Source organism: Anolis carolinensis, chromosome 2 (genome assembly GCF_035594765.1).
Source record: "Anolis carolinensis isolate JA03-04 chromosome 2, rAnoCar3.1.pri, whole genome shotgun sequence".
Taxonomy (NCBI): Eukaryota; Metazoa; Chordata; class Lepidosauria; order Squamata; family Dactyloidae; genus Anolis; species Anolis carolinensis.
The window spans coordinates 70916486-70927609 of NC_085842.1; the positions used below are offsets into that span (position 1 = coordinate 70916486).

General features: G+C 39.4%; 1 long non-coding RNA gene across 1 annotated transcript; it reads right to left on the reverse strand.

Moving 5' to 3' along the window:
- Positions 1-6920: 6920 nt before the first annotated feature.
- Positions 6921-8463, reverse strand: LOC134296057 (uncharacterized). The gene is made up of 2 exons (XR_010002626.1): positions 7416-8463; positions 6921-6990 (listed from the first exon to the last, which is right to left on the reverse strand). It is a non-coding gene; the product is annotated as an uncharacterized LOC134296057 (long non-coding RNA).
- Between the last annotated feature and the right edge of the window lie 2661 nt (positions 8464-11124).

The window sequence follows — 11124 nt, forward strand, 5'->3', positions numbered from 1 at the left end:
TTAAAAATGTCATTTCCTGTTTAAATGTGTGGAGCTTATTTTGAAAGTAGTTGTTATACTCCAGGAACTTCATTTTGTGTCTGCCACAAACTAGATATGTTGTATTGGTTGAAACTCTATGAAATACTCAGTGGAAAACTATAGCAAAATGTGTTGCAGAATGCCCTGCAAAAACAAAGTTTTTTGCAGTTTAATAAGCCTTTTCCATATTTTTATGATATAACCAATTAGGAAATAACATTTATAATCCAGGAACAAAAATAATGTTGCATAGTGTTATTAGAAATGTAGAGAAAAGAGCTCTCTTTCATTGTTTTCCATATGTGTGAATATGTGTTTGTCTGAAACAACCCAGAGCTAATGAAATAAAATGAGTATAATAATATAGCAATATAGCCAGAGATAGTCTCTCAATGATTAATTGACTCAATGATTAATAATTGGTTCACTAAGTAATCAAAATGGAGAGTATAATTAAGAAATCAGTAGGACTTGGAACTTGGAAGGGTAGCTATGGAAACTAGATAAGATACTCATGTGTTGAGATATTTCATTGAATACTAAGGCCAGAATTGTCCACACAGTGTTTCTGATTTCTATGTATGGTTACAAAAGTTGGACAGTGAAGAAAACTCACTGGAAGAGAATTGGCTCATTTGAAGTATGATACTATGAATATTTTCAACTACTGAAAAGACAAATAAGTAGATAGTAGAATAAATCCATTGAAGCCAAAATAATTAAACAACGTCTACTGTATTTTAAACACATCATGAAACAACTCACTGGAAAAGATTATAATGCTGGAAAGTACTATAGACTTCTCAATCTACAAACATGCCTTCCATTTCAAACCATCTATGAATGAATTTTACATCTCTATACATTTATCTATACAGTATATCAAAACCAGAGAAAATTGTTATCTCTGCAACGGGCATTTATCTAACCCGAGCAAGAAATATATATTACATGGAGGAGGAAGGAAGGCCCTCTCCTTTGTGTCATTTCAACCTGTTAGGCCTGGTATGGCATTCATCTAGGAAATGCATAGAAGGCAGCTGTCAAAAACAGCTGTAGGTATAGTCAACCAACTAGTTGCAAATTGCTTCCTTGTTCTCTTTTTTGGTTCTTTGATTGCCTTTTATACTATCTCAAATTATATGTGCTCATTCTTACCATTACAAACATGTTTCCGTGATCTTTTTACAAGGCCACTACTCATATAACCATATAAGACATTTTCCTGGTTTTTCAACAGGCCACTTCAGCTAGTCTTTTTCTTTTCAGCTAATTGGAAATGAGATTTACTAGTTTACTTCTAGCACATTAGAATTTAAACCACAGCTGCTGATCTTTGTTGTGATGGTCATCATGTCATTTCAAGTCATTTCTGTTTTAGTGTGACCTAAGATTATCCTATCACAGGATTTTCTTGGCAGTGTTTGTTCAGAGGGGGCTTGCATTCATCTTCCTCTGAGGCTGAAAGAGTGTGACTTGCTCAAGATCACCCAGTGGGTTTCTGTGGATGAGCTGGGATTCAAACCCAGGTCTCCAGAGTCATAGCCCAACACTCAAACTGCTATACCACTATATTTTTATCTTCTACCAATAAGAGACCAACTTTACTGACTTTTTCTGATTAATGACCTGTTATCAAGCAGGTCTCAAGTCTCTTTTGCTAATTAACTCTACCTGCTCAGCTGTCATCCCCCCATCTCTCAGCCCAACTCTCCTATATTTACCTTATGTTATCTTCTTCTTAAATAGCTGAATATTCAAAACTAATTCATGATATAATATGAAGATATTGGCCAAAGAGAACACTTATTGTCTTTCTAATGCTTTAAACATCAATATGCAGGCTTCACACCCTGGGTTATTGCCATATGTAGTCAAAATATAGCTTCTAGCCCATAACACAACACAAAACTCAAAACGACATTGAACATCTTGGAAAATTGTTGATGATAGCAGGGCAATGCCTGGTTTACATAAAATGGTTAGATGCCTATTTTCCAGTTTTCAAAACTGCTGAAAAGGAAAATAATTAAAAGGGATTTTGCATCCTACATTTGAACAATGCCCAAATATTTTGTTATATAACATGTCACTTGTTTCAACAGAACAGACAGTTAGGACTGTGGTGGCTCAGCCCCATCCTTCTCAGGACAGACTGACACAGAGCCAGGAAAGTTTCACTTTCTGTTGATTTCTTTTCTGTGATATCCCCCAGCAACATTAGCCTTTCAGCTTGCCTTGGATCAATGCCACCTACATAGCAATCCATGCAGAAGAGAATGAACATTGTTACTCATTTTCTGAATCAGACACTGCCTGTCATCAATATGAACTGTTCTGCAGTGCGATGTGTGTGTGTGTGTGTGTGTGTGTGTGTGTGTGTGTGTGTGTGAGAGAGAGAGAGAGAGAGAGAGAGAGAGAGATTGAAAGAGAGAGAGAAAGCTGACAAATGCAGAGATTTCATCTTACTGACATTCTCATTGTGATTTATTTACATGGACAGTATAAAGCAGTCTGTTTTCTGAGAGAAAGAGAGGGAGAGAGAGCCAGATAGAGAGATGAGAGCAGAGAAGAGGGAGGGGGAGAGAGGGAGGGGGAGAAAGCAGTTCTTGCCTGAAGAAAGTTGTCCTTGTGTGAACTTGCATTTTTGCAAATACTAGTGCTTGCTTCATGAGTCTTTCCCCCCCTGGATTTGCTCTCTCCTCTTATCACTAGCATGTTTCTGAAATGGTCATCATATTGATAATACTTATATAAAAATAGCCATTCCCTCCACACAAGGCTTTTGACTGCCCCACATTTTTACAGATGAAGAACGTTCATACCAAAGAAGGCCCTTGAACAATACTGGCTCTGCCACCAAGTCTCTGAACACACTGTGAGGCATGGCTTCAGAGAGAAATAATCTGCTGGACATTAGCCCTTCTTAGGAAAGAGAGGGAGATGACATGCCCATCCAAGCCTTCATTAGTTTTAAAGACAAAGTCCCTTTCAAAAGCCTGCCAGCAGTCACTTCATGTTAGGGAGGGAGAAAAATGTTCAGTCAGAGATCAACTGTGCTAAAAGGCAAACAAGAGCATTTGTGCAAAGTCTGATGAATTTCATCTATTGGAGCAGATAGTTATTTGTAAGCTAGCATTGGAAAGGGCAGCTGCTGGATGGAAAGTAGCCCCTTCTTTCAGGGCGTAGAGAGATGCAACTCAACTAGCCTTTCAGTGATAACAGGGGTGGTGGAAATTCATTCATTCCCACTGTAGCACCAATTCTTTAATGTGGATTTTTGTCTAACAAGAATGAGTGGTAGACATTCACTTTCATGGCAAGGGACACTGAAGAGGGAAACCTAGTAACTTCCACACAACTGAATCTCAAATAGCAGGTTATTTATAATTAACTCATAATGTATTATTACATATTACAACAAGATGGAGAACTTTAGGTATCACACTGAATTCCAGTATCCCTGACTATCATCAGTGATTGTTGCTGCTGCTGATGGGAGAAGAAATTATTTTAAAACTGCAAGGATCCTTGGGACTAAAGAGTGAAGGGCAGTAGAAATAGAATTAGATAGTTTGAATGGCCCGAAGTGTTCTACCTTCTAGTCTACCTATCCTGATCACTCCTAGGTATGTTTCTCCACTCCTTCTCTCTCTGCCAGTTCTCCTTTGCTCTTCCCTAGAATTATAGACTCACAGAGTTGGAAGAGGCAATAAATGCCACCCAGTCCAAACCCCTGCCATGCAGAAGTATACAAACACAGCCCCATACGCAGACTGTGAACTGAGCCACTAGTTGGTGCTCATGATCTTTACAAATATTTGCTCTGCTACAGTATACAACAGTTCTTCAGCATTTCCAGTTTAGGGAAACAACCACTGTAAGAATGCTAGGGGCACAATTCTTTTCTCTGAGGAGAAATTCTAAGTAAAGTGGAAGATCTGAGAAAGGAAGGAAATTGGGGAGAACACAGAGATGGTGTTGAATAAAAATGCCCAAAGAAGAGAAGGGAGTGGATAAAAGAACTTCAGCTGCACCCTTCATTTCAAACTGTAGAAAAGGTCTTCCATTGAACCAGGACTGAAGAATAAAGATATTTACAAGCTGGAAGGTGTCCAGAGGAGGGCGACTAAAATGGTCAAAGGTCTGGAGACCATACCCTATGAGGAGCGTCTTAAAGAACTGGGTATGTTTAGCCTACAGAAGAGAAAGTTGAGAGGAGACATGATAGCCATGTATAATATGTGAAAGGGTGTCATAAGGAAGAGCAAGCAGACTTGTTTTCTGCTGCTCTTGAAACTAGCACTAGGAGCAATGGGTTCAAATTACAGGAAAAGAGATTCCACCTGAACATTAGGAAGAACTTCCTGACTGTATGTGCTGTTCAACAGTGGAATTCTCTGCTTCGGAATGTGGTGGAACCTCCTTCCTTGGAAACTTTTAAACAGAGGCTGGATGGCCATCTGTCAGGGATACTTTTATTGTGCTTTTCCTGCATGGCAGGGGTTGGACTAGATGGCCAACTTTTATTATTCTATGGTTCTATGAATCTGCTATGGCCCTCTAAATGAAGTTGAATCTCAGTTCCCATAAGACAATATGGGAGTTTAGAATTACATTTTAGAATTAATATTTCAACTCATTTCAGTCTCAATCTATAAGTAATTCATTCTTTTTTCACATTATGAAAAAGTCCCAAAGTAATGAGAATTATTTATTTTTATTGACCATAGATGCAATTGTAGTTGATCCCCTCCAAAATAGGCTCCTTATCATCGAATACAATTATAGCAGTGGAGGAAATCTTCACTTGAGATGTTGTTCAAAGCTCTCATCGCAGCTGCCTGGACATTTTCAACTGTCCCAAAATGATGTCCTTTGAGGTGGGGTTTGAGCTTGGAAAAGGAAAGCCAAGTTAGGGCCCAGAACACTACACAAATAGCCACATTGTTATCAGTTGAAAGACTGTTTTGCATTTTCGCCTCTGACAAGACACAAAACCTGCTATACACTTTGTTAATGTATGGATTACTACAAAGGTGCGGACCCAACTCAGGAAGGCCAAACTATACCTGGGTCCCCCTCCACCTACCTCAGCTCCTACTTCTGCACTGCACAAAAAGCAATTCTCCTTATGTTGGGGATAGGCTACATATATTTTTCCAATTCATGCCATTCATGCCAATTTAGAACACATGTTAACTTGCATTTATTACTTTTTGAGATAACTAAAAAACAATATTACTCATGTACCCTGAAATGAAATCATGACTCCCATTAATTACTGCCAGTTGGCATAAAGATTGATGTTCATGAAAGCTTTATGTATGGCCTTGTGGACAGAGATTCAAATACATCTTGCCAACACTGAAATGCTGATTTTCCTTTTCAGAAACTAGGTTTATTATTAGAGCTGGAGTTATCTCATGCTCAATCTAGCTCCACAAAGCCGGAAATTGAAAACTAAGTCTGATGCTTTATCATGTGTGCTCTGTGATTGGGAATGATGCGCTCCAGAGTCACAAAATGTAGTTGCTCACAAGTTATCCTCCATCATCTCATAGTTTGCTTAGTCTTTCTGACTCAAATTTGGATGGAATGCCTAGAGTGTCCAAAATTAACAAAGATAGACAGGAGATTGAATATTTAGTATGCTAGATGTCTTATAGTGTGATTCTTATAAACCCTTACTTCAGTCAGGTTTGATCAAGGCATCTAGGAGTCAAATTCCAAAATATTTTACAAGGCAGAGGTTCTGCCAAAGCAACAGGTATTGTCAAAGGTTAAAGAGGGTGTATGATCTGACCGACAGCTCTCTAAAATCACCCTGCTCTCTAAATCTTAAATATCAGATGCTGGGGGTTTTCCAGAATACTTCCCCTCCCTTCCTTCCTTCCAAGATCATTGTGAACGCATGTCTCTAGGATCTCAGTGCAGAATGACTTTACCCCTGGATACTCAGGACCGTTCAAGGAGTTTTGAATATTCCTATACCAACCATCATCAGCAGTCACTCGTGTCTTCTGAGTGTCGGGTCTAGGCAATGGGTCAATAGGTGACTGTAGAGATCTTTTCTTGATTTGCATGTTCTTTTGCAGTGAGGACATTGGTTGGTGGTCCCAGTCAGGGTTAACTTGACACGCCTTCCTTTTTGACATGTTTATCCCTTTCGCCCTCCATTCATGCCTCTTTAAATTCCACAGCATTGTTGGTAACAGCTGCCCTCCAGTTAGAGTGCCGAAGGACCAGGACTTCCCAGTTCCTGGTGTCTATGCCACAGTTTTTAAGGTTAGCTTTAAGCCCATCTTTAGATCTCTGGTGTCAAACTTCATTAATTCTACAGTGTAGATGCACCCAAATTGTTAGTGTGAGCATAATTACATGAAGAATCCACAGGAAAAAGAAGAAACAGGCCTTCATGTGCTTTTTTCCATGTAATTTTTATTGTAGAGAAATGGGGAAAAGTACAAGAGTAGATATAGAACATCTTTGTCTTCTTTCATTGTCTTCTTTCTTTGTATTTTACATCTTTGTCTTCTTTCATTGTTTTATAATACAAATACTGTGTCTGTTTTAACCATTTGAGGTTGCCAGAGTTTGGGGATATACAATACCAGGCCATTTCTTTAAGTTCTCATTGAAATACATTCTTCTTCTAGTCTTTTTTGTTTTACATTTTTCCTATCCTGTTACATCACTATAATATCAACATTTTTACTTCTCAAATAATGAAAGATATTTCTCCTCTTATTTGGTGAGTTCAGTCTATTTATATTTACTGAGAATATTCTTGTAACAGTGTGTGATCATCCATTTCTTCTTCATCCTGTGTGGTCGTCTGTTGCTGTTGGCAAGCATCATCCTGGTCCAATCAATCTTTTGTGGTTGTCATTTCTATCTGTTTTCTTGGGTGCTGGTCTCCTTGACTTGCTTGCATTCTTTTTGACCATGTTTAGGCTTGTTCTTCTCCTATGGTTATTGGTTGTTGTTGAGTTTATGTTTTATTTTTTTATTATATTTTACATGTTTTATGTATAAGTTCATTGTAGTTGATACATATTTTATGTTGATATATTTTATTACTGCATTACTGGGCTTGTTCCCCATGTAAGGTGAAGTCTAGGATTGGGACGTTTTCTTTCAAATAAGTCACATATGTGTTACTATTATTAGAAAATGTAAAATTGCTAGTGTTAATTAATGGCTTTATATATCAATGTTTGTGTTATAATGTGTACACTTTGGAAATAATAATAATAATAATAATAATAATAATAATAATATTCATTAAAAAATAAAACAGGATGACAAAAAACTGTTCAAATAATAAAATGCCACCTTCAATGAGCATGTGAAAACCCTTTCCTTCTTTTGCATGTATCCTGAACACTTACTTTGTGTTTCATGAGGAACACGGGGCCTCTGGTAACTAGGCCATTAGTCTCCTAAAATAAAAAAAGAATAAGCCTATTGAATTTTATTTTAAATATACTTTATAAACAAATCAGAGATTACCTTTGTAAATGCCTTTTCCTGCTATAGTAAAACATTTTACCAAACACAGTGCCCTCTAGGCAGCCTCATGCACTATGAATTTAGAAAGCAGAAGTCAACACATACACAGTATCTGTATTAAAATCCTGGAAGTATTTCACATAAAAATAACAGTATAAAAGAAGCATGCCTGTGCTAATGTTTCCCTCTAGTCCCCGCTAGATAATGTGACCTGGCAAGAGTCCCCAGCATGTCTAATGTGGAGTGGTCTATGTAATTAATGTTGCTTTAGCCTAGTCTATTCCATAGAGGTTCATGGTAAGCCTAAATTAAAGCATTTGGTACAGATAGTCATGAACACCGGTTTAAGAAAGCAAAAATGTTATGGAAAAGTATAGGGAAAAGTATGTTAATTTCTTGCTTCCTACCTTAACTAGAAACATTCATACTCACCAACCATTATTTGACAGGGGCAGTTCTGATTATTAATCCTACTTTTCAGTTGTTTTAAAAATGTCCCAGTTTCTCTGTCCACCTTTCACTTTCCCTCTTTCTTCTTAACTTTCTTCAATTTCTGCAAATTGAGGCCCCATCTACGTTGCCATATAATTCAGTTCAATCTGCATTATAATGGCAGTGTAAATGGGGGCCTGAGTGCAAAGTGCTAAAAGAATTTTCACTTGGTCAACTCCACAAAAGCTGATGGCAGAATTTTGTTCCTAAACAGTGGACTGAGGCAATAGAAAATTGTTGCCGCCTCTCCTAACTTGTCTATTCTTCCCCATTAATAACTTTGACCACACTCTGATGTTGCTTGTCTGTGTGTGCCCTGGTTTTCATCCATGAGATGTTAGAGTGCATGGACTATAATTTGAGTGGATAAGTTAGACATTAAAAATTTAAAGCAGGCATTTTACAGCTAGGGCAGACCTATCAGCAAAAGGATGAGCAACACGTGCCCAAGTTCTCATTTGTGAAATGTTAGCGGTATGACTCTATATAGTGAACCAAAACACATGACACTCATGCTGCCAAAACATTGCCCACACACACACACATTTCTATTTCTAAACCAAGCCAAAGCTAGGGGCCCTGGCATTCTAGGATTTAAAAACAAAGAAGCAAAGAAAAAAAGTATTTTCATTGATAAGAGATATATCTACATCCTGAAATCAGTATGGAGTAGTTTAGAACAAGGAATGGTCATCAAAGAAGTAAAAACCACGAACTGTCTTCATTTACACAAAAATGTTCACACCCTGTGCAATTATAATTGTTTGCTATTTTTCTGTTACTTAGATGGTCATACACATACAACCTAGACCAAGTATCCATTTTAATATTAGTAGATCAAGAGATATTTTACATATGACCAATTAAAAGCTTGCATGTTAATAAAGGGGAAACATAAAACTATAAATGCCATGTTCCAGCTTTTAATCTTTAGCTGACTGGTGTTTGAGGGTGACCTCTCAGTTGGCTCCTTTTTGCAGAAAGTCTAATAAAATGTGTTGTCGAAGGCTTTCATGGCTGGGATCACAGGGTTGTTGTATGTTTTCCGGGCTGTATACAGCCCGGAAAAAATAAAACAACCCATTCTAATAAAAGCTGTTGAGTGATTTCATACTTTTGGTGTAATTTATAGGGTAGCAAGGTAGTTCTCTGTGGCAGTAAGGCTATTCACACTGCAATGTTATGACAGTGTGGCATCAGTGTAATAGCCATGGCTCTTACAGAATCCTGGGATATGCAGTCTGTGGTGTTGAACTGCAATAATTCTGCAGTGTGGATACAACCAATGACACCTTAACAACTCCTTTCAGTTTTGGAGTGTTCCATAAGGAAGCATGCAATTATTTGGCTTACAGTGAATCCTGCAACTTCTACATATGCATTAGCTCGGTAAAGCTTCATTTTCCATCACAACATGTAGAGAAAGTTGGCAGAGGCAAGGCTGCTTAAATATGTTTCAAAATAGAAAGAATGGGATGAGAATATCATGCAGCTTCTTCCCCAAAGAGAATCCATATATGGGTGAACTCAAAGCCTAGAATATTATTTTTAAAGTAGCAAGGTAGCATTAGCTGTTTTTTTTTAAACCAATTAGTATATTATTTATTATTCTTTGCATATCAGCATTCTTTATTTAATGCATTACTTTTTCATTACTTTCAGGTGAAGTGAATGGGAGAGAAAGAGAAGCCTCAATGTTTTAGCAGTCATGAGTAAACATTACTTGTTTTTCACATACATACACAACCATGATAGGATTATTTCTACACCATCCTGCCTCCAAAATTACCTGTCAGAAGTAATTCCAAACATTGAACCCTTCCAGACAAACCCAAAATGCGAGACCTGTCTTGCTTTTTACTGGGGGCATCCAAGCAACGCCTCAGGTAAAAGGGAATTAATGCAGAGTAAACCAGGTTTTCCCAGTTCAGTCTGCATTAATGAAATACCTCTAAAGATTCTGACCTTAATCTAAGATCCAGGTCTTTAGTGGTGAGGGCCTTGTGGGACTGACTCCGGGGACTGCTTCTGAGTCCCGGGGGTCAGTCCACATTGCCAACCTGCTTCTTAGGGTGCCCAAAAGCCTGGAGGAACGGGATGGTGCCCCCTCCTTTCCCAGTGCCCCATTTTGCCCCCAAAATTCCTCCCCCCTCCTTGTGTCACTTTCTAGTGCCTGGAGAACTATAGAGAGGGGTCTGTGCTGCTTACAGGCCCCTTCAGTAAGTTGTGGAGGGCTGGAGGGGGGGGCTGGATGACATCCCTCCCAGGAAAGCCTAGGGTTTGGGTGTGGTGGAGAGTAGAATCTGAGAGGAAGCAGGTTGTTTTTGTTGAAATTCAACCACACACTGCTCAAGTCTGCAGTCCTCAATGAGAAGCAACTAGATGATAGTATTAGGCTAGGCTGGGGGAATCCCTCCCTTATCTTCTTAGCAAAGATTTAACTGTTGGAAAAATTACTAACATCTAAATATACATTCAGTGGAAAGCTTATGAGTGGGAACTTTTTCACATTATACCAGTGGTTCCCAAACTTATTTGGCCTACCGCCCCCTTTCCAGAAAAAATATTACTCAGCGCCCCTGGAAAGGGGTGTGTGGCTTAGAGGGGATGGGCATGGCTCCTGCTCAAGAGGGCGGGGCTGAGTCTCTCCCCTAGTCCAAGATGCAGGGCTGGGAGGGGGAGGGGGAGGTGGGTGGGGCCACAAATGGGCGGCCAGTACTGGGATGGGTGGTGTAACGACCTCTGAGGCAGGGCTGAGCTTCTATCCCTGTCCTGCAGGGTGGGGCTAGAGGAGAGGGCGCCTGACAGGGCTGAACCTCTATACCCCGCCCCTGTGTTCTAACCAAGCACCTCAAGGAAGGTATACAGAGGCTCAGCCCTGTCTCGTGCTCTTGGGAATAGGCCCTGCCCCTAGTCCCGCCCTTTAGTCCTAAAAGGCCTCTCAGGAGAGGTATATAGGCTCAGCCCTGTCTTGGGCTCTTGGAAGGAGTCCCCGCCTCCTTCCCTAGCTTCACCCTCTGTGTCCCAACAAGCGCCTCAAGAGAGGTATAGATTCTCAGCCCTGTCTCGGGCTCTTGGGAAGAAGCCATGCCCACT